We start from the raw sequence: 24,405 nt of genomic DNA, 5'->3' as shown, positions 1-24,405 counted from the left end.
TTTATTTTGCTTACACTGGGGTGTAATGCATACAAAAGACAGCAGTATGGATTGCTGAAGCTAGGGCTTCACAGCCTTGACACTTTGATTCAGCAGAGTTGTGTCATTTGCATATCACCTTTTGTAATAACATACAAGACCTGTAGATAATAGCTTTTATCATGTACAGAAATGAAGAAGATACCTATATAAATCCTAGGTAAACAGATACCAACAGATTTGTTCATGTGTATTAGGAGTTATATTCAGAGAGAAAATTACCGACTAATTCAATGGTTCTTAATATTTCTCAATTTTAAAATTATACCTTCAAAATGTCAAAAATAAGTTGCTTTTTTCATGAATGTTTAATGCTCTAAATAATAGCGTAGGGAATGCATTGAATAGAGAAGATTTAGAATTGACTTCATATATCTTTGAGTAGGAACAGACTTATTTTAAAGCTTTTTCAAAGTTTTTTTTCATGATTTTACATGAGTCTTAATTTTACTTAAAGCAGAAATTGTCTTGTTAGCATCACATAATCATTACACTGGGTAAAGGTCTGCAACACTGTCTCACTAATTGACTAAAAATGATATTTTGAAAGGCCATATTCCAGATGGAAGTTTCAATTTGCCTAGAAAAAATTTACACATATTTTTGGAATTTTGCGATTAAATATAAAGTAAAACTTAGATGATGTATAAATGGTATGCAGGCCATATTGGACCTACTCCAACTCCACAAGGGAGAAGAATAAACCTCATTCCACCCGATTGCCACAAGGTAGAGGTCAAACATCTGACAGCAACGTTCCTCTGACTACATTTTATAGCCTATTAATAACCCCTTGAAAAAGCCACACAGAGTTCACCGATAATATTCATAATTAAATGGGTTTTTAGGGACATTAACAGATTACCCCCAGTCAGGATCAGTAAACAGTAAGGATACAGTCATTGGTCTACAGCAAAACCTCTCCTCGGTTAGTAGCCAAGGCTGCCTAGTCCCAGCCTTTTGCTCTGCCTCATGGTTTCATAGTCTTGGTACATCTGCTCGGTCTGGTCTCATGGTCTCCTTGTCTTGGCCTCTGGTCTACGTCTGACTCCTTGGCTCTGCCTCATGGTCTCTGTGCCACTGCCTCTGAGGCCTCTGATCAAAGGCTCTGTCCCTTCAGGCAAACATCTCAAATGTGTTCCACTGGCGGTTCATCTGCGGATGGTTCTGGGCCTTCTCTGTGTGCTTCCAATATGGCTCTTAATCTCAGAGAAGTGGCTTTGATGGGGATTGCCTTTTGTCTTTCAGCAGAACATATTCGCAAGGAAACAAAGGATGGACACCTGGTTCACACTCTCTGTTAAGGTGGAGATTTAATCCTACTTGAGCCTCTTTGTTAGTTTAACAAAGGAACTTCCTCCAAAATGGGACTATAGCCACAGCCATAGAAATCAGAATTTATAATATATTGTGTAAGAAATTATGGCTCTCAGCTCACTGTCATCGAGATGATGCCAACCCATAGGGACCCTGTACAACAGGGTAAAATGTCCCGTGTGTGTTTCTGAGACTGGAACTGAGAGTAGAAAATCCTATCTTTCTCCCATGGCACGACTGGTGGTTCAAACGGTTGATCTCACAGCCAGCATGTCCTCTTCACCCGAGTGAACAGATGTCTGCCGTCCAGCCAGAAACGTGTTCTTCCTTTCCCAACAACCTCCGGTAACCTTTGTAGAATACTTATTTTAATGTGGCAGAGTGGTTATGTGATGAGCTGCTAACAGCAATAAACGATCGCACCAGGACTCCTAAGAAATTATAGTTAGAAGAATCCTATCAAGTAATTGACTCCATCTCAGAGGGTGTTTGTCAGGGTTATGAAGATTCTAGTCATTTCAGTACCAAAACCAAAGCAAAAAAAACCCAAAATAACAACACAGAAAACAAAAATTCTTCATCACATAGAAGTAAAATGTGAAAGATAGGGGAAAAGTTAATTGAAGAAAAGATTTCAACCAAATTAAACTTGTTAATGGTCTGTTTCAGCCAACCCGATACATAAACAAGAATAACAGCAATATTCATCACACCTAAATAACAATTAAGAGAATTTAGAATTAGCTGCAATTCTTAAAACACTAGCGTACTCTCATCTGTCTTGCAAAAATCTTCCCATCCAACTTAAAATAAACAAACAAACTGACATTATAAAAGGAGTTCTGGCGTCACCATGATTAAAGTGTTTGGCTACAAACCAAAAGGTTAATTAAAGCCGCCAGAAGCTCTGAGCGAAAGTTGAGGACAGTGTGTCCCCAGAAAGATCTATATCTTGGAAACCTCTAGGAGCTGTTTTCCTCTGACCTATCGGGTTGCCATGAGTGGGAATCAATTCCCTAGCAGTGATTGGAGACACTATAAGTATTGCAAGGGAAAATATTCATTGATATCTACTTAACCAGGCTCAGGGAACGATTCCTTTCTCTAGAGCATTTGGTAACTTGTAAGCACTTCTTTAACCGTGAGAAGATTCTGAAAAGCATAAAAAGATAAAGCTCTAAAGATAAATCCATCTGCGCTCTCCATGACCCCCCCCCACCCGTAACTATGGAGATGATTGGTATTCAGCAGGGTTATTGTGATCCATGTCCTTCAGAAGAATGATAGTAACGTTAACCAAGGGATTTCACTGGGTTTCAAGCTTGAATCAGGACATATTTACCGTGTTTACATTCATCAAGGAAGCTATGTGTTCTCACTGAGCCTTCATTCAAGATCTTCTCTCAGAGCCTCTGACAAGTTTCATAAAACTCTAACAACTTTAGTCAAGTTTTTACTAAAACTTCACTAAATCTATGGAAATAAATCTCCTATGTCAATATGACAGTGTGGTCTAATGAGAAAAGGAAGCAGAGGTCAGTAAACAAGTGGTGCAAAGCATTATACATTGATTTCTACTAAATTGTTTTCACTTCTCTTACAGAATTCCATTTGCAATCAGAAACACCCCTATGCATAAATAACAAAATCTTGTTATATTGTGCAGCTCACAACAGTGAGCAACAATAGACCTTAACCTTGCTTACTGGTGAATTTGGTGACAGCAAAAAAAGAAAACAAGTGAAACAAAACAAAAGGCCAGAAAACGCATGGCATGGAGGCAAATACCTGGTTTAAAACTTAGTTTTCTCTCCCACAGAGGTCGGAAGTCAGATCATTCAGCAACATGTACCCATGCATCCTGTTCGTCCATTTTGTATAAAAGCCATTGTTCATCTGTTCAGAAGTTTAGCCTTTTTCCCATCATTCTTCCTAAAAGTTTTACAAATTGCACTTAGCCAATACTCTTGGATATTAATTAATCTTGATTTATCTGGGCTTTGCAAATGGTTAACCTGATGGACTGACTGCTAACAAAAAGTGAGTGGTTTGAGTCAACTCCAGTTTCCTTGGAAAGAGACCTGTGATTTCTCTCTGAACTTGCCTGCTTGCGGCACCCACGCAGGCACCAGGATTTGAAACAGGCTTTGTGGCAATAGTTTGGTTGTTGCTGGGTTTGTTTTTAAAGTAGACGCAAATTACGATTTTGTCTCTTCCTTATTTTTCAGTTTGTTGTCACTTCCTTCTGCATTACAACTTCATACTGTATTATTTATTTTAGTTTGGAATATATTGGTATCCAGGAAAATGACCAGTTCCATCTCTCTTTCAGTTTCATTTCTTAAAAGTTATATTATAAATTTTACATTTTCCACAGCCTGCAATTTTAATCATCATTACATACATCCTGAAGCCAAGACACATTAAATGTTCTATTCATCTATACCAAGATATATACAAAATCAGGGCAAAAAAGTGGGCCAACAGACCTTTGTATTTCTTTAGACAGTCTCAGTTGCATTAATAGCTATTTCCCACATATTATAGCACAATCTTAATTCGATGGTGGACTTTTCTTTTACTTCAGGCCAAGCGAGAATATAGTGAAAACTAAGAAATATGGTTCACATCCGTGTCTGCCATGAATATATTGTGCCCTTCTAGAGACAGGCGCTTTCTTCAAGTCAGGAACATAACTATTTTATATACTCTCTTTTTACACTCACATAATTGGGACATTTTGGGTTGGATTCAAATCACAGCGCTCTCAAAGCATTCTAGAGTCATATTATGATCCTCTGGCTGCAACAAAAGGAAAACCTTTCTAGCATTATTTTAAATTATTTGACAGATATACAGCCCGAAAAGTCCTGCCACAATCAAAGATGAACACATTCTAAAATGGGCTGCAACCAGCCATCTGTGGGTATTAAATATTACCTACTCTCTAGATTATCAGCTCTACAATCATCCACTGAAACTTGGACCTGGGTGTCCCTTCACCAGTAATATGTCTGTTATTTGTCACCAGATCATTCCAGAACTATTTTTTATGAAAAAATATCAATGTGAAAAACAGACACTAGACAAGGCGGGTGTCATTTCCTTCTGCAAAAAATATTACTCTACTTGGAGAGTACTTCTGAAAAATAGTTTATTACCTCATGCCTCCCCTAAAAAAGAGTCCTTTGCTAGATGATTTTTCAATTAAAAGGGGATGGGCTCCTGTTATACATACTGGTACGTTGTTCCCTAGGACAACAGGAAAGCCTTTAGAGGGTGGAGTCGTTCGTGTTGCTGTTCCCTTAATGATGTGTTTGTAATTACTTGATAGACAGGTGCTCCTTCTCGTCTTTGCCGCACCCTGAATTTATAGCCAAAGAATTGGCAAAATTATAGGCCTGGCAATTTCATCCTGGCTCAAAATTCCTGGTATTTTCAGTGAGCTGACAGAAATTGTAACATATGGTAGGCTTTGTCACCACTCTTCGGTGACTCCATCTGATCGTCACATGACTTCCAAGCACCTTTTGCCGTTAGTCTGTGATATTGAATCATGTGGTAGGCATGGCAGTGAACTCAACCTTGTGGAATGAGCTAACATTAATCCTGAAAGGCAGGTTATTTACCCTAAGGGAAGTGTATGCTGAGGTCACCACTTTGAAATATCCTTTCTTCCAAAAGAGAAACAATTAGCTCACAAGTCCTTAGAACGTGGTAATAGCAGCAAATGCAGAAGATAAAGCTATAATATTAAACCAAAAAGAAAAGAACGTTGACACATTTGGATTTTACGGCTTTTTATCTGATAAAACTGCTGTGACTATTTAAAATTTTAATATTGTCATAAGTAGAGGAGGTGATTCATTTCCTTCCTTTTAATTTACACGCTTGCAAACACGCATCCTCAATGGGAGCTGAGATGTATATTTTCAGTTAGGTATTTAGTATACCTTAAACTTTTAAAAGAGATTTTTTTCAGAGTAATTTAAAAGTTTTTTTGGTTTTTTTTAATGTTACAAAATGTTGTAAAAAAATTGTTACAAAACATGTAGCCCTGCTGACATAGTGAGCTAAGCATCAGACCATTTCCTGAAAAGTCTGTGGTTTTAGCCCACTCACCACTCTGTGGGAGGAAGATCGACAGTCTTCTTCCATAAAGATGTACTGTCTCAGAAAGGTTCTGGAGAAATTGTACTCTCCGATAGGCAGACTATGAGTTTGGATTTCCTCAGTGGCAGTGGATTTGGTTTTATCTATTCTCAAACGGTATGGTACGTGGAATAAAGCCTGAACTCCAGACACAAAACTCGTTGATGCTCAATTTGTTGGTGCTTCTGATAGCATGTTCGTTTATTTCTTCATATATTTTTACATTCGACCCGTACCTTTGATTAGAGGTTGTGTGCAGCCAATGGGGTGTGTTCAAGGAACACACTGATAAACAGGGTGGGCCTGGTTATTATCCTACGGAGGTCAGACACAGAGTATCAGACAGACTCAAATAACATCCATTGGAGCAATTGATTTCTCAGCACAAGCGCAGGGTTCCAATATTGAAGAGACTCAAATGTAGATGGTATGGTTATTTATACCAGAAAATTTAACAAAATTGCTTCAAGATACAAGAAATTCTGACTTAATCTTAAAACTAAGGATATAATCCTTTTAAGAGTTAGCATACTTATCACTGTAAATGATATGACCAGACAATTCATAGAAGACTTCCTCATGACCATGACATTTTAAAAGAAGTTCCATAAAATGTCATAGGAATGTATCACTTCTCCCGTGAAAGGACAAGCCCTTGGAGCAAGGCATCGTGTTTGGTCGAGGGACAGTGTAAAAGAGGAATCCCCTCAACTAGGTAGGTGGACACAGTGGCTGGAACAAGGGGCTCAAAAAGGAACAACTGTGAAGATGGGGCTAGCCCCTGTGGGGCTTCCTTCGGTTGTTCCCAGAGTCAAGCTGGAACCAATTCGACACCATCTGACAGCACCACCAGCAAAACCGTCCTCCTCGGCAGATGATTCATCTAGGAAAATGTAGACCAAAGGAGACATTTCCCTCATCTTATCTGCAAATCTTAAGATCTGGCAGGATTATATCCAATGTTGGCAAGAGTATGGAGAATACCTCTCAAGCACACTTTCATATATACTAGTAGGATCCTCCATTAGCCACTTTTTTAATGGAAGATATTAAGGCTGATTTTATCAATAATTTAAGCTATACTTAACTTCTTTTCTAGAAAGCCCATTCTAGCGATCTATTATATATATATATATATATATATATATAAATACACACTAAGATAAACACATGTGTAAAAATAATCAGAGAACCATGGGGAGCGTCACTATTATATTTAAAAATAAAGACCTTCCCTTATTGAGTGATTATTACCTATGTGCTATTTTGTAGATAATCATAAGTAATATACTTTTCAATGTTAACTTATTTATTATTATAAATATTAATGCAATTAAATTTTTGGATACTGATATTGAATTGTGAAATTTTTCTAAACTCGAGTAATATTTCTAGTAGATTTCTTAGGATATTCTACAGAGAAAACCATGCTGCATAAGAATAAATTAAATTTGGCTTCCTCCTAGGTACTCTGACAAAGATCTGGGCGTCAAGGAATGCGTGGATTGGGCATCATTATATAAAATCTTTGGGCCTACAGAGTCTTCAGTGAAAGCGGAGGTGCACTGCTGTTAGACAGCAGGGAAGAGTCTTTAACACACAGGAGCAAGAGTGGGATCCCTCATCACCTTGGCTTAAGAGCAGTACTGCTGACGGCTTTGATAATTAGCTGGATGTGAGAATGGGGGAATGGAAGCAATTAGATGTTAGATTTGGTCAAATGAATGAAGAGTGTGACCTCCAAGAAGGCAGAATAGATAACATTTATGTAACACTTAAGAGTGCCAAGGGTATTCTGAAAAGTGTTGCATTACATTTACATAATGTAACAAACAAAACCTCCCAGCCATTGAGCCAACTCTGCCTGACATCAACTCTAGAGAGTAGACTAGAGCTGCCCCTGTGGGTTTCTGAGGCTGTAATTCTTTCCTGGGGTAGAAACAGCTGGTGAAGCAGCTGGTGGTGTAGAACTGCTAACTCATTTGCAAGATAACCTGTAACTCCGTATGCATGCAGGGCTCCTACATATCTGATAGGCATGGGAAAAAAATTACTTAAGTTTACATACCTAGCAGGTGATAGAATCATATGTTCAACTTATTTTGATTTCTAGAATCTACACTCAATACATAGTTTCAACTGCAAAGATAATTTATTATAAGGGTGTAGAGTTCTAGAAGATAACCTGATTTCAAAATATAGATTTTGGAATTTTCACAGTACAGATGATGACTGCATTCATAAGTGTATCATGAAAACATCATATACTTCACAAATAGCAAATCCACATGAATAATGAGTACATGTATATGACAGGTAGAAATGACCCAGTTATGTTTAAAAGTCTGGCATAATGGAATCATGCATATACCATACATGTCTTTTGACATTTCTAAAAGCTACTATTGGTTTCATTTACCCTCATTCAGTGTCTGAAGAAGTTTCTTGAGAACTATTTATATAATAAACATATACCAAACAACTCAGTGCCATCAAGCCACTGCCAACTCATAGGGACCCAATGGGGATAGGGTAGAACTACCCATGTGTGCATTTCCAAAACTACAATTCCTTAAGGGAGCCGAGAGCTTCATCTTTTTCCCCAATAAATGTATAAGCCATTGTGAAAAAAACAGTCATGTTTCTGTTTGATAGTATTCCCGTAATTAGAAAATAAGCCATTGAAACTACATTTGGATGGAGGCAGTTCATGGCCAGCCTGGAAAGGATGGAATTCTTTGTAGTCAATTTGAGTCCAGGAGCATATCCCCAGAGAAACACAGAGGGTCAGAGGAGAGCTTCATGCAGGGCTGTCATAGCCCTAACTCAGGCTGAGCCTGTGGCACATGGAACTGTTCTCTATGTGTGCTTGGATCACACATGTAGTAGTTTCAGGTGAGACTAGGGGACAGGATGGTATGCAAGCATATTGCCATGCTTCTGTGGGCAATCCTCTGTGCCCGTGACTCTCACATCTTCAAGTGGTCCAAGAGTTAGGCAACGAGATGTTGAGATGAATGCATACACCATGGTGTGCAGTGTACTGGCCTTACCCACCTGAGTGGCTTTCTGACCTGGGGCACTCAAGGTTACTCATCTCTGGGGCTGGGGTGGGTCACACTGGGGAGAATTGTTTTCAACTGGAAAAAGTGACCTCATGCTGCATTGGTAAAAGCACTCTGCAGCACAGGGGAGAGATTCTGCCAGGAGCGTGATGTGTTAGAAATTTGGTGGTGAGTTATGAAAAGTCTGCTACTGGGATTCAAAATTCCAGGTTAATAAGCACCAAGACAGAGAATGAACATTGAATCCATTTGGGCAGAGAAAAAAAGAAAGAAAGAAAAATTGAAGTCATCAACATGCAAACAACATTGATCTAGCATAGTTCCTACCATCCATCTTTCAGTTTGTCCTACTGTGGTGGCTTGGGTTTTGTGTGGCATTGGAAATGATGACACCAGTATTTCCAACACCAGCAAAGTCTTTCGAGCGCCTTGGCAGTTTCCAGACTAAGAACATCCGATGAAGGGGGCGCAGGCTGTTCAATTCTGAGGGATTAGCCACCGAACAGCTTATGAAAAGCAGAGGCCCATTGTCAGATCTCCTGTAGAAGATGAACTTTCTCAAGTTGCAAGGATACTGAGGTGGTAAAGTAGAGGGTGAATGAAGCGAACAAACAAACGATGAAACAGCAAGACCAGCAAGGAGATGCACTGCCACAGTGGAGGCGACAATGGGCTCAACCATAATTGTAAGGATGGCTCAGGAGTGTGGAGTGTTGTCCTCTTTTGTTCAGTGAGAAGACATCTCTGAGTCGGAACCAACCTGATAACAACTAAGAAGGAAACTACAAACTGGATACACTAGATCATTTAGGACGAAGGCCAGACTGGAACTGCGATTCTACCCTACACGGTGAGTTATGCTATTTGTTATAAAAAACAGTGGTAGAAATAAATTCGATTATACTGTTGAATCCCCTAAAAGTATGGGTAATCTACATTCAAATTTATTTTTCTATTTCTATTGCTATGACTAAAACTATAAGAGATGGCGAGTTCCAGGGCTGGAAATGGTCCCAATTTTGTTCATGCCTCCTGCAAAGGTTGTGTCCCAAAATATCCTTATTCCTTCTCCAATTCAACCAGACCACTACAGACTCGAGTCTCTGTTATTTTCCCCAAATCCATTCAGGTACAAACCTAAGCTTTTTTTTTTAAATTTTGAAGTTTGATCTAAAGTCTCTCCTTTTTACTTCTGACAGTCTATACTGTTGTTTAAATATTTAAACACTGGCTCTTTCTAGGATTGAGGAGGAAAACATACATACAAAAAACCTAATGTTTAATTCAATGAGGTAAGCATCCTCAAACTCACAATCTTATGTAAATTTATTTGAAATTTCTTCATGGGTCTTTTATCTGTGAGTCAGATAAGTATTTCAAAAATGACTAGTAATTCTAGCAATCAGAAATAACTTCTGTTGGGGAGTTCCTTAGTTTCTCAGTTGAAAGAAAGATAAAATTTTGTTTATTTTTCTATGAACCCAGCATCCTCACATCTCAAAAGGTTTACACACATTTGTGTCTTGCATAAATATTTAGAAAGATTATTCTTCAAAACTACTGGTTCCTGCTAGAAAATAGAAAAAATATCTTGAAATTGCATAAATTCCTCTGCTGATAATTACTCTTGCTTAATGACTATGGAAATAAATGCTCACCACTCCACCCATCAATGATAGGGGATGTTACTACATTTTTGCTAAGAGAAATATCTTTAGCAAGAAAGCAAAAAGAGCTTAATGTATAAACTTTTCTAATGTATGCTTTCCCATATTTTCTGTCTCCTTATACTATCACATATTCATTCCAACAACCTGTCTCTGAAATAAGATACTAGAAATATAAGAGTAATATCTATTAGATTGAGCTAGGATTATAAAACTCTGGGTTACTTAAATATATTCAGATACAAATTGTGCACAAATGTGTTGTCTGGGGCAAAGAAATCTCATGCAATTGAAATAATTCTCATGTCGTTGAAATAGTTCAAGAATTGTTTTCATACCAACAAAAAGCAAAGAAGCTATTGTTGGTGATATCAAAGTATCATGTAGCATTACCATTAGTAGAAATTAAAACGCGTCTTCATGGATAAAATCGTCATATGTTCAGAAGGTTTTCTCACAGCCTTAGAAAAAATTAATGTGAACTTGTGATGAAAGGGAAAGATTTTGGGTTGTAGCAAATAATTTATTGTGAAGCAGTTTCACAATATAAGTAAGTTTCACACTACATGCAACTGGGATCCTTCTATTGTCTATGTACTTTTTCCCCTCTGAGTCACCTCTCCATCCCACTAGACTAGATGGACTGCTTGTTTAAAAGCCTCTGCATTCTTCTGAAACCTTAAACTATATCATGCCTTTCCTTGCTAGAAGAAATCTGCCTCCTTGGACTGCCTAAGGATTACACAGATCCATGCATGGAATTTACTTTTCTGATTGTTCTACGTCTATGTGCACCTGCCCTTCTCTTCTTTCCTAAAGAGACCTGTGAAAAGAGCCCAGGTGGCTACTAAGCATGACCCTCTCATCAGCAACTCCACATGATGTTCATTCAAAAAGATGCTCAAGTTGTCTCCTAGCAACTCTATTCGTTCTTTCTTATGAGCAGTTAAATGTGGAGTCTCCCATCTTTTTCAATCAAAGCAGCAAAATAAAGTTTTTAAAAAGGAAAACAGAAAATATTTAAAAACCGTACTAAGAACCATCATCTGATTCCCTTACCTCTTTGGAAAATCTGGAGTCATCATTTGATAGCTGTCTCTACCTCCTCACCTACTTTTAATGCTTGTAGCAAGCGACCTGATTCCTGAAGCTGTGTACATATAGACTATACTACCTTTGAAATGTGTGTATTGGTTAGCAATATGCATATCTTCAGTAAGATCACTTGCATTTTGATCCAGTTACCACCTACAGTACAGTATTAGGAAATTTTATCAAACTCTGTCTGAATCAGATTGCCCAACTGTAACATGTGGAAAATTATAATAGCTATAATATGGAATTGCTAAAAGATTAACAAGGTAATTATATATGAACGATTCAGTTCTTTACTTTGTACACCACAGATACTCATCTGTTGTCAGCTATTGTTATTTCTGTATCAACTCAAAAAGCAACTCAACAAGTATGCTTTTAAAAATTATTATTTCTTGATATACTCACACTATTGAATACTACTCCCTTATTCTTGAAGCACCTTTCAAAGTGTTAAGTTAGAATAAAATATCTCGATCTTTCTCCCAAATCACTGGCTCAATTACACTCTTTTGGAGGCTCATTCTAACTTGATCTCAAATTGAGAGCTTCTTAGGAATTTGTCTTTAGCCCATATTCTGTTCAAATGCCACATAATATATTTCATCTATAAAACATGCATTATATTTTTTGTTGTGACCTGTTCAAACTTCCCACATATTATTTTTAATAAGTATGCTATGTTGCTGTTAGTTACCATTAAGCTGGTGCTGACTCATAGGGACCCTATGGGAAACAGAACAAAGGCGTTACATAAGAACCCATTGTTGAAGCCATTGTGTCAATCTATATGATTGAAAGCATTCCTCTACTTTGCTAAACTTCCACATCATCAGACAAGGTATATTGTTCCAGGGATTACTCCTCCTTGATAATGTGTCCAAAGTAGATGAAGCAATATCTTGCCACCCTACTTTCATGGAGCATTGTGACCATACTCCTTGAATGACAGATCTGTTTGTTCTGGCAATCCATGGTCCATTCAGTAATCTTCACCGATTGAAGCACATCAGAGATTTGGGTCAGATTCAGAAGGGGACATGTAAGAAGGGATATCATTGCTTCATTGCTCACATCAGATTGGTCTTGGCTGAAAACAGAATACCAGAAAGATGTTTTACTTGTCTTTTATTGACTATGCAAAGGCGTGGGACTGTATAGATCGTAACAAACTATGGAAAGTCTTAAGAAAAATAGGAATTCCAGAATACTGTATTATGCTCATGTGGAACCTGTACAAGAGTCAAGAGTCAATTCTGAGATACTGCATACTTTAAAATCAGGAATGGTGAGTATCAGAGTGTATCTTCTCACCATTGTTATTCAATCTGTATGCTGAGAAAATAATCAGAGAAGCATAGTTATATGGAAAAAATTCAGTATCAGAGTAGGAGGAAGACTTGTTAACAACCTGTGGATATGCAGGTGCCACCATCTTGCTTGCTGAAAATGAGGAAGACTTCAAGCACTTGGTGATGAAGATGAAGGATTGCAACCTTCAGCATGGAGTGAAACTCAATGAAAAGGAGACCAAATTCCTCACTCATAGCTCAATGGGTAATCCCATGATAAATAGGGAGAAGAGCAAAATTGCTAAGGATTTTGTCTTGCTTGGATTCCCAATGAATGCCCATGGAAGCAACACTCAAGATATCAAAAGATTCGCTGTATTCCATAACTCTGCTGCACAGGACCTCTTTAAAATATTAAAGAGCAAAGAGGTTACTTCTTAGAGGAGAGAAGGGCAAGACTTTGTTTCACATACTTAGAGTATGTTTTCAGGGGCAACCAGTCCCTGGAGAAGGACACCATACTTGGCAAAGTAGAAGGACAGCAAAAGAATAATAATAATAAAGGGAAGATCATTGATACGATTGATTGACACAGTGGCTATAAGAATGGGCTCACACATAAGAACAATTTTTTTTTTTTACAAATCGAAGGGTCAGACCCTGCTCAGTAGCACTTATCAACAATAACAACTGACGTGTTAAGAAGAGTATTTATACCAAATTTCTCTTACATACGTTGGAAACATTGTCAGGAGAGACTAGTTCCTGGAGTAGGACATAATATTTGGTAGAGAGACAACAAAGAAGAGGAAGGCTGTCAAAAAGATGGGTGACCCAGTGCCTGCCACAATGGGCTCAGACATAAGAACAGTTATCAGGACGCAGCAGGACCTAGCGGTGGTTTGGTCTGCTGTACATAGGATCGCTATGAGTTGGAACTGGCTCAAAGGTCCCTAAATTAATTTATATTTATATAAATTTATAAATCTATATACACATTTATGATATATATATGTGTGTGTGTAAATAGATATATGTGTATATATTTATATAAAAATTAATTTAGAAATTTAGCAAATATATATGTGAAATTGTTATGGTTGAGCACTTGTTGCAATCATTGTGTCAATCCATCTGGTCTTGCTCTTTTTCACTGCCCCTGTTATCCGCATGGGTTAGCAGTTCAAAACCACCAATAGCTCCATGGGAGAAAGACTGGGCTTTCTACTCACAAAATGAGATACAATCCCAGAAACCCAGAGGGGGTATCTATGAGTTAACATTGACTCCATAGCAATGAATGAAGTTATATACTGATGGCTAGTACTCTAAAATTTAAAAAGAAATCCATTTGTAAGCAATTAAAAATCATTATAATAAAGACATAATTAATGCCATAGTCATTACTTTGCGAGGATTCAAATGCAGGAAGGTATAACATTGAGATGTAAAAAATACCAAAATCTTTAAAACTAGTACTGAATCATGAAAATGGCTATCTTTATAGAGAAAATATTAGTTAGGATACAAAAACTCTCTACATGCTTACATTAAAAAGCTTCATTTAAGAAAAAGCTTAACCAAAAAGTCTGTAGTGACAAACATAATTACTTTCATTCAACTAGTTAGATCATAGCATGTGAGAACAACTCCTAATTCAGAAGTCACTTTTTCACACCACTTGATATGTTGATTAATACAGACAAAGCAATCTAGGCTTGACCTATTTTAATTAGATTTTTATCACTTCATTCTTGTGATTATGTTATATGGCCTATGTGTTCTTCTTTCATGTGTTCCTTATATTTACTTTTAATATCTGAAGAAAGTTGCACAATATGCTTCCTTTTATTTATCATGCAATTTTAACACAGTCCATTTAATGTGACAAAGCCTGGTCTGTTTTTTAATATAGGGAGGCACCACTCTGAGTTCCTGGGCAGAGTAGAGCCCTCAAAGTAATTCATAAAGGAATTTACTAGATAAGAATCCTTGGGTAAGAAACCTTTACCTACAAGGTAACAAGTGATACAAAATCAGTGGCAAGGAGCGTGTAAGAGATCTGGCAGGGCTGGATCAAGGGCAATGCAACCGAGAGGAATTCTTGAAACCCAAATGAAGGCTGAACATGATAGTGGAACAAGAGGAAGGTACAAAGAAATAGACAAAAGAACTAGGAGGCAAAGTGTAGTCATAGAGATCAAAATACGGGCATATACAGCTGTAAATATATTTATATACAACGAGGGGGAAATATATCTATGTACATATATTTATAGGTTTAGTGTTAAAGAAACGGACAGTACTTCCTCAACACAAGAACACTTTGTTCTAATAATTCAGCAGTCTGTGATGCTCACATTCCTGGCACGATCACTGAAGACAATGGATGCACAAGCAAATGTGGTGAAGAAAGCTGATGGTGCCTGGCTATCAAATGATATAGCATGTGAGGTCTTAAAGGCCTGAAGATAAACAAGCAGCCATGTAGCTGAGAAACAACAAATCCCACATGGAAGAACCACACCAGCCTGTGTGATCTCGAGGTGTCTATGGGGTCAGGTATCCGGTATCAAAGACAAAAAAAAAGATCATAGCATTGTGAATGAGGGGGAGTGCAGAGCGTGACCCAGGGCCCATCTGTGGGAAATTGGACATCACCTTGCAGAAGGGCTGTGGGGAAGAGATGAGCCAGTCAGGGTGCTGTGTAGCAATGATGGAATATACCATTTTTCTCTAGTTCTTGAATGCTTCCTCTCCTCCACTATCATGAACCCAAAGCTACCTTACAAATCTGACTAGACCAGAGGATATACACTCGCATAAATAGGAACTGGAAATACAGGGAATCCAGGACAGATGAACCCCTCAGGACCAGTGGTGGGTGTGGTGATATGGGGAGAGTGGAGGGAAGGTAAGGGAGAAAGGGGGAACAGATTACAAGGATCTACATATAACCTCCTCCCTGGGGGATGGACAACAGAGAAATGGGTAAAGGGAGACGTCAGATGGTGTAAGATATGACAAAATAATAATTTATAAATTCTTTGGGGAGGGGAGCAGGGAGAGAGGGGAAAATGAAGAATTGATACCAAGGGCTCAAGTAGAAAGCAAATGTTTTGAGAATGATGATGGCAACAAATGTACAAAAGTGCTTGACAAAATGGATGGATGTATGGATTGTGGTAATAGTTGTATGAGCCCCCAATAAAATGATTAAAAAAAAAGAAACCTTTACCTAATCATTCTGGGACTCAGTAACTTTTCTCAGGGGGGAAATAAAAGGACATCCTTATTAAAAATTCTCCTATGTTTGATTATTACTTAGCATATGTAAAGTAAGTCAACAGCTAACTCAAGGCCATGAATCAATTCTGATTCATGATAACCCTTATCAGACAAGGTGTAACTGCCCTTGTGAGTTTCTAAGACTGTGCCTGTTTACTGGAGTAGAAAGCCCTGGCAGTTTTGAACTTCAGATCTTCAGAATCATAGCTCAACTCTTAACCGCTATGCCACCAGGATGCCTGGTGGTCTAGTGATCACAGTTGGACTGTGATCTGCATGGACAGCAATTCAAACCACCTGCAGGCATAGCACTGACAAAATATACAACTTTCCTCTAGCTCTTTAATGCTTCCTCCCTCCACCTAATATCAGGGCCCCAATTCTCCTTTACAAATCCAGGTAGACCAGTGCATGCACACGGGTACAGATAAGAGTTCACAGCAGGAAATCCAGAACAGATAAACCCTCAGGACCAATAATGAAAGTAGTGATACCAGGAGAGGAAGGGGAAGGTCGGGCGAGGAAAGGGAAACCAATCACAATGATTGACATATAACGCCCCCCCCCCAAAGGGGGATGAACAACAGAAAAGTGGGTGAAGGGAGACAGTGGTCAGTGTAAGACATGAAAAAAATGATAAATTATCAAGTGTTCATGAGGGAGGGAGGACGGGGAAGAGGGTAAAAAACGGAGGAGCTGATACCAAGGGCTCAATTAGAAAGAAAATGTTTTGAAAATGATAGTGGCATATATGACAAATTTGCTTGACACGATGGTTAGATGGATTGTGATAAGAGCTATAAGAGCCCCCGGTAAAATTATTTTTATTAAATAAAAAGAAAGAAATGAGAAAAGAGAAAAAGAAAGGAAAGAGAAACACCTGCAGCTCCATGGGAGATAGACTGAGCTTTTGACTCCTGCAGAGATTTACAGTCTTGGAATCCCACTGGAGGTCACTCTGAATTAGCATTGACCCGATGGCGGGGAATTTGGTTTGGGGCTTTATTTATATGTAAAGCACTTACCATGATGCAAGACACTAGGACTGTCTTCATTCTCACTGTTAACTCTCAGCCCAACCAAACTCACGGCCATCCAGTCAGTGTTGACTCATAGGGGTGCCCTGTGGTTTCCCGAGACTGTCACTGTTTACAGGACTAGAGCACCACGTTGTTATATTCACTTATTTATCCATCCCTCCATAAATCTTCACTAATTTAGTCAATGCCTGCTTGACAATTGCAAGGCTATGTGGACAGAAGAAAAGTAGGGTCTAATTCATACTGACAGGTATCTTACAGTCCACCAAGAGACAAAAATGTACACATATTCACACAGGTCAATAGTGGATGGAAAAGATTGGGAAACGAATTTATGATCATACATATAGTTCTGCAAAGTTGACATTGAAAAGCTCGGAAAGCCTTTAAGAGAAGAGACCTATAGCAAAGAAACCTTGGAGAATATTTTGGTCTATGGAGAGTCAGTTTAATAGTGGTACATAATGGGGAGGATTAAAAGGGTCCAAACAGAGCACCATTATGAAAAGATGCTTGATACAAAAAGCAAATGTTGCTCTTCTTATTTGTAACTGCTGTACTGCTATTGCAGAATCCTAGGGGAGCTTCCCAGCTCATAGATGTAGAATGCATCTCACAGACTATGGATTTAAATAATATTCAAGACTTTTGTCAATAAGGGAGAAAAATGTTTTGAGGAAGATACCTGTTCCTTATTTGCATGTATGTAAAATATATTAGGTTTCTTCTTAGTTTACATATTAGAAAAAGAGAAAGAAAATCATGTGAATTGTTCTCTCTCTCTCTCTCTCTCTCTCTCTCTCTATCTGGAAGAAGTAATAAATCAATATCCCAGGAAAGATTATGCTGTGTTACATTAGCATAAACCAAATATTTGATATTATCACACTCCTTAACTGGGTCCAAAATAGTCCCCAACCACTTATAATTCTAACATTGGAGAAGTAATCATGTTTAAATAATAAGAGGTGTCAAGTGAGACTTAAAATTTTTTTTCTGCTTTGGATTAGAAAAGACTGTGGAAGTGCCAACTGATCTATTTTCCATTATTTTAATCTATATGTTTAAGGTGGGTAAACAAAAAGAAGAAAATGACAGGATCAACTGCATTCGATTTTTTTTAAATGTCCTTTGAATCATCTCAATGCCAATCAAGCACATTCAGAGGTTGTATTATTGTCATGCAAATGAAATTCAGAAGGAACTGAATCCCAGCTTGAGGGAGTATTTAGAATTGTCTCTAAGATTACAAATCAAGACGCTAATCTTATACACTTTAGATTTATTTTATTTTATTACTTTCTCACCCTGAGAGAGCTAATTTCTTAAGCAGAAGACTTACACAGAAAAAATTAAGGGCCGCAATTTCTATCAGATTATCTATTACCTTGGATTTCAACATGCAATTTTATATATTTGAATATTTGAAAAACACAAAGGCATTGCTTCCCTGTTGGAAATCATGAACGTAAAATGACTCATGAAAAAATACAATTTGCTATTATTTAGTATTATTTTCAGTGAGTCACTTCAAAGTAGCACATTAATAATCCTCAAGAAACTTGAAATCAGAAGGGGAAAGGGGAGCACACCGTAACTGGTGCTAAAACATAAAATACATTTTCTCTTCTATTTTCCCCCCTGAAACCTCTTTTACTAATCAAACCCTAGGATAGTAGATTCTAATCTAGAAAGTAGTGCTCAGAGTTAGTTTGGCAGAAAGCCCATTAAGGAGGCTGCAAACACCCTGCGCAGTGAGGAGCAGTCGGTCACTCTAAGCTTCTTCCTCAGTAACTGTACTCAGCATCTCAGTATTAAGTAACCATTGCTTTGAAGTGTGTAAGTATTATATGTCAAGGTTATTTTAGGTCTCATGTGCTATTTAATATATTTGATGCGTCATTTGGGGGCTATGAAATACTCCAAAATTCTTCATAAGTTGATGAGAATTACTCCTTCACCTTAAGCCATTTCAACTTGTGAAAGGTTTCATTATAATTCTGCTTTTAGATAGCAGCTAAAGCTTATATCCGCACACGTTCCTGTAAAAACATCGCTCGCTCACTGCCATTCACTTGATTCCTACTCACAGCAAACTTATAGGTCAGAATAGAGCTCACTCTGTAGGTTTCTGAGACTTTAACTCGAAGGGAATAGAAAACCTCATCTACCTCCCTAAGATGGGCTGGGGGTTTTAAACCACTGAACTAGAGGTAAGTAAGTCAATGCAGGGATCCTAGTATATGTACACATACAAACCATTATTATAAGCTTTACTGATGGTAGAGGTATAAATAATTGGCAGATAATCATATATATTATTGTTAATTCATATAACCAATTGATTCTCACAAAAACATTTTGTTGACATTTTCTATACATATACTCAAATATCTGAAACCAAACTTGGTGGTAATTTACTTAGTTCCAACATGTTAGTTGGTATTTTTGCCTACTTCATGATTAAGTAAAAGTGGAACGCAAAGATATATGTCTTCCATGGCATTTCATACACAATGTAATCACACAACAAGGTTTTTTAAGACTGACATTTTTCACTTGGCACATTTCAATTGATGTTCAGTCATGATTTGCTATGCATCACTCCTTTTTTATTGCTCCATTACATATATACACTATATAATTTAGCCTATCAATTTATCACTGGTATAAATTTGAGTTATTCCTCTGTTTAAAGTTATGTATAACCTTCATGTTTTTTTCCTCTTCCTTTTATTCCTGTATTCAGCTTCAAATAAAGTCTGTCTCAACCCGCAAACAAACAAATAAGCCAACTGTCCTGTCTTACCCCTCCAACAGAGCATAGAACAATGCCTTCTAGCTCAGCAGAGACCAAAGAACACTCCAGGATGAAGCACTATAGATTATAACGATACATGCTTAGCCCATGGTTAAATATCTGGAGACTGTCTATAATTTTTGACGGTATCTGTCCAGTTTTAGCATTGCTATCTTGGGAGAGGTCTTGTCAAACTCCCAAATTCCTCACACAGGTACCATGGAAGACTCACTCTCCACCATGATTTTTTTGTGTGTGTCATTAAAAAGGGTAGGGGCAACAGCAGAACTTTGATTTCACAATGGGGCAGAAAATAAAGTTCCACATCTACCTGAGGCCGATTTATATGAGGAAAGGGTCAGACATTCCTCCACCATCCAATCTTCCTTACCAGTTCTGACATCAATCACCTCTTCCTCATCCCTCTAATTGTCACCTGGGTTTTATAATTCATTATGATGGACACATATAACTTACAAAATCTATTCACAGTTATGTGCTTTATTAGGGAAGATAACAGGTTACAATTAGAGATGATAAATATTCAAGGATTCTTTGGTGAAGACAACCTCTTCTTCTCTGGCCCACTGGCACTTCTCTGTTCCCTCAGCTGTCAACTTCGTGGTGCCTCTGCCTTGGCCCTTCTCATGCAATGTTTCATAGCTCTCGGTGTACTGACCGTAAATGCTCAAAGAGCATGCTGCTACACCATAACCTCAGCCAGAGCCTCAGCAAACTGGGCTCTGAAGTGCTTCCGGGTTCCCCAAACATGATATCCTGACAATCCATAGCCTTTCAATATTCTTTGCTAACATAATAATTCAAGTGCCCCAAGGGTCTCTTCTGCTAATGTGTTATAGGTATGTAGAACCCAAGTCTTGCCAACAATACTTCCAAGGATTATTGTGGCTATTCTTCCTCTAAGACAGATTTATTTGTTCTTCTGAAAACCCACAATACTTCCAATACTCTTTGCTAACACGATAAATCAATTTTTCTACTATCTTTACTCATTACTCAGCTTGCATATACATGTGAGCCCATCAAAAATACTACAGCTAGAGTCAGGTGTACCTTAGTCCTCAGATGGACATCCTTGGTTTTCAACACCTCAAAGCAGCCGTACTCTGCAGATTTGGCCAATCCAAGACAAACTTGGTTTCTTGACTGATGCACCTCTGAACATTGATTGCAGATCAAAGCAAAATATTATCTTTGACAACTTCAATTTTATCTTTATTTATGATGTTGTCTTTTGCTCTAGTACTAAGGTTTGGGGTTGTCTTTATAACCAGTTTTAATTCATCCTGAAGACTGCAGGCTTTCACTTTGATATTCTTGAAGTATTTGCTCAGCTTACAGATTGAGTAAATGTGGTGAAAGGATTCTATGCTATGATTTTAAATGCAGGAGCCCTGTGTTCTGCTCAAATGACTATCTCTTGGTTCATCCATAGGTTCCTTGTGAGCACAAAGAAATGTTCTGGAATTCCCATCTTTCTCAAGGTTAACCATGTTTTATCATGGTTCACACAGTCAAATTCCTTGGCATAGTCAATAAAACATTAGTAAATATCTTTCATGTGTTTTCTGCTTTCAACCAAGATCAATCTGCCATCAGCAATGATATCCTTCATTCTCTGTTGGCTTTTCAATTCAGCTGGAGTTCCTGGCAGCCCTCTATGCATTATGGAACCATAGTTGTATGGTCTTCAGCAACATTATCCATGCATGTTAATTACTGATAACTAGTGTTTGATAAATTTGGCATTATATTGGACTATGTTTGGAATGGGCACAGCTATAGATCAATTCTAGGGAGTTGGTCATGTTATTGTCTTCTAAATTTCTTGGCAAAGGTGAGTGCGCTTCCAATGCTTCGTCACATTGTTGAAACATTTCAACTGTTATTCTGTCAATTTCTAGAGCTTTGACTTTTGGTAATGCCTTTGCTGTAGCTTGGACTTCTCGCTTCAGTGCCATTGATCCTTGATCGTATGCTGCCTCTTAAATTGGTTGAAACTTAACTGATTCTTCTTGGTACAGTGACTGTAGTGTCCGTCTCCTTTTACCACTTTATGTATAGTTCAATATTTTTCCTATGGAATCCTTCAATATTCTATCTATTGGCTTGTAGTTCCTTACAGAGCTAACAGTATACTCACCATTAAATCAAGTGGCTGAATTTATAGGAATGAATTACTCAGTCACTATATATTTAATTATTAAGTATATATATGTAGATGTATGTATCTATAACTATATAATAGTCATACAAAAATATATAGACTAAACTTAAACTGTTACTATGAAAAGAAAATTGTCCAGTATAAACAATCATATGCTTTATGATATAACATTATGGAAAAGGCAAAACTTTACAGGCAGTGAAAATCATCAAGGATTTCAGAGGTTGGGGAATGAAATTGATGAAGTAATGAGCATTTTGGGGAGCAGAGAAATGATACTGTAGTGATGGTGATTTAAAATTATGCATTTTCAGAATCTATAGCACTCTAGTCTATAGCCTAAAGAATGAGCCCTAAAGTCTATTATGAAATAGATCATTACTGGTTGAATGGTAACCCATGTACACAGGAAGAAAGACGTTGATCATGTAGAAAAAGTATACAAGGAGAAGCAGTTATAAGGAAATTCTCTGTATTGTGCATAATTTTTATACTAATAGAATATACATGCATGCTGTTTTTAAGTGCCATAGAGTTGATTCTTACCCATAGTGATCTGCTGCATAAAAGAACGAAACACTATTTAGACCCGTGCCAACTTCACAATTGTTCTCACATGTCAGCACATTGTTCCAGCCCTGGTACCAATCCATCACCATGGGAAGCTTCCTGTTTTTCACTGCCATCAACTTGACCAAACATGATGCCTTTCTCCAGGGACTGGCCTCTCCTGTCATTATGGCCAAAGCGTCTAAGATAAACTTTTGCCATCTTTGACTCTTAGGCAGCGGTTCTCATCCTTTGGGTCACAACCCCTTTGGGGGTCAAACGAACTTCTCAAAGGGGTCACCTGATTCATAACAGTAGCAAAATTAAAGTTAAGAAGTAGCAATGAAAACAATTTGATGGTTCGACAGCACCACAACTCAAATGCGTCTATTATCCTTTGACCTTTTTAGTCAATGTCCAACTCTCACATGCATGTATATGGGGCAATTAAAAATACCATGGATTGGGTCAGGGGCACTTGAATCCTCAAAGTAGCATCCTTGCTTTTCAATACCTTAAGGCGGTCTTAGGCAGCGGATTTTCCTAATGCCACTTGTCTTTTGATGTCCTGACTGCTGCTTCTGTGAGCATCGATTGTGGAGCCAAGTAAGAGAAAGCCCTTGGCAGCGTTAACCGTTCCTCTCTTTATCTTGATGCCACCTGTTAGTCTAGGTGTGAGGATTTGGCTTCCCTTGCATCAAGCTGCGGTCCACACTGGAGGCTGCAATCCTGGATCTTCATCACCACAAGTGCTTCAAGTTCTCCTCACTTTCAGCAGGCAAGGTTGCGTCATCTGCACACCACAGGTTGCTATAGGTTATATTTTCTGATAGTTACGTTTAGAATACAGATTGAATAAGTATGGTGAGAGGATATCACCCTGACATGCACCTTTCCTGATTTTAAACCACGTAGTATTCCCTTGTTCCATTTTCAAAACTAACTCTTGATCCATGTAAAAGTTCCACAAGGGCACGATGAAATGGTCTGGAATTCTAATTCTTCTCAAGGTTATCCATAGTTTATTATGGTCCAAATATTCAAAGGCTATAGAATAGTCAATAAAACACAAATAAACATATTTCTGGTATTATCTGCTTCCAATCATCATCCAAATAGCATCAGCAATGCTATCACTTTTTCCACATCCTCTTCTGAACCCAACTTGAACTTCTGGCAATTCCCTGTCAATGTACTGTTGCAACTGTTTTTGGATAATACTTGAATAGTATATGAAAACTCTTGTTTTATAATCTGAACATTCTCTTGGGTCACCTTTGATTGGAGTGAATATAACGTGGATCTCTTTTGGTCAGTTGACCAAGTAGCTGGCTTCCATATTCCCAGATAGGCAAGTAACTGCTACAGTGCTTCATCGGTTGGATGAAATATTTCAATCGGTATTCTATCAACTCCTGGAAACTTGTTTTGGCTTATGATTTCACTGCAGCTTAAACTTCTTCCCTTGGAACCATTGATTCTTACTCATTTGCTGCCTCCAGAAATGGAAGATAATCAACTAGTTCCTTTTGATACAGTGACTCTTCATTCTTTCTATCTTCTTTGGATGTTTCCTGCATCATTCGTATTTTGCCCATAGACTCTTGCAAGGTTGCAACTTGATGCTTGATTTTTTCTTCAGTAATTTCCATTTCAGATGTGCTGAATGTGTTATTCCCTTTTGATTTTCTAATTCTGCCTTTTCAACTTTCATTATACTATTTGGCCTTGTCTGCTTGGGCTGCCCTTTGCGATTTTCCATTCAGCTTTTTGACTTCATCATTTATTCCATTTCCTTTAGTTTCCCTACGATTACGAGCGAGTTTCAGAGTCTCTTCTGATAGACACTTGGCCTTTAATAGCCCAACTTGTAACCCGCCAGCCAGGCCATTTTGATTGTTTCTTTCTTTCCC

Source organism: Tenrec ecaudatus, chromosome 5 (assembly GCF_050624435.1).
Source record: "Tenrec ecaudatus isolate mTenEca1 chromosome 5, mTenEca1.hap1, whole genome shotgun sequence".
Taxonomy (NCBI): domain Eukaryota; kingdom Metazoa; phylum Chordata; class Mammalia; order Afrosoricida; family Tenrecidae; genus Tenrec; species Tenrec ecaudatus.
The sequence above is the reverse complement of the archived record's forward strand: the minus strand, read 5'-3'. Positions refer to the sequence as shown.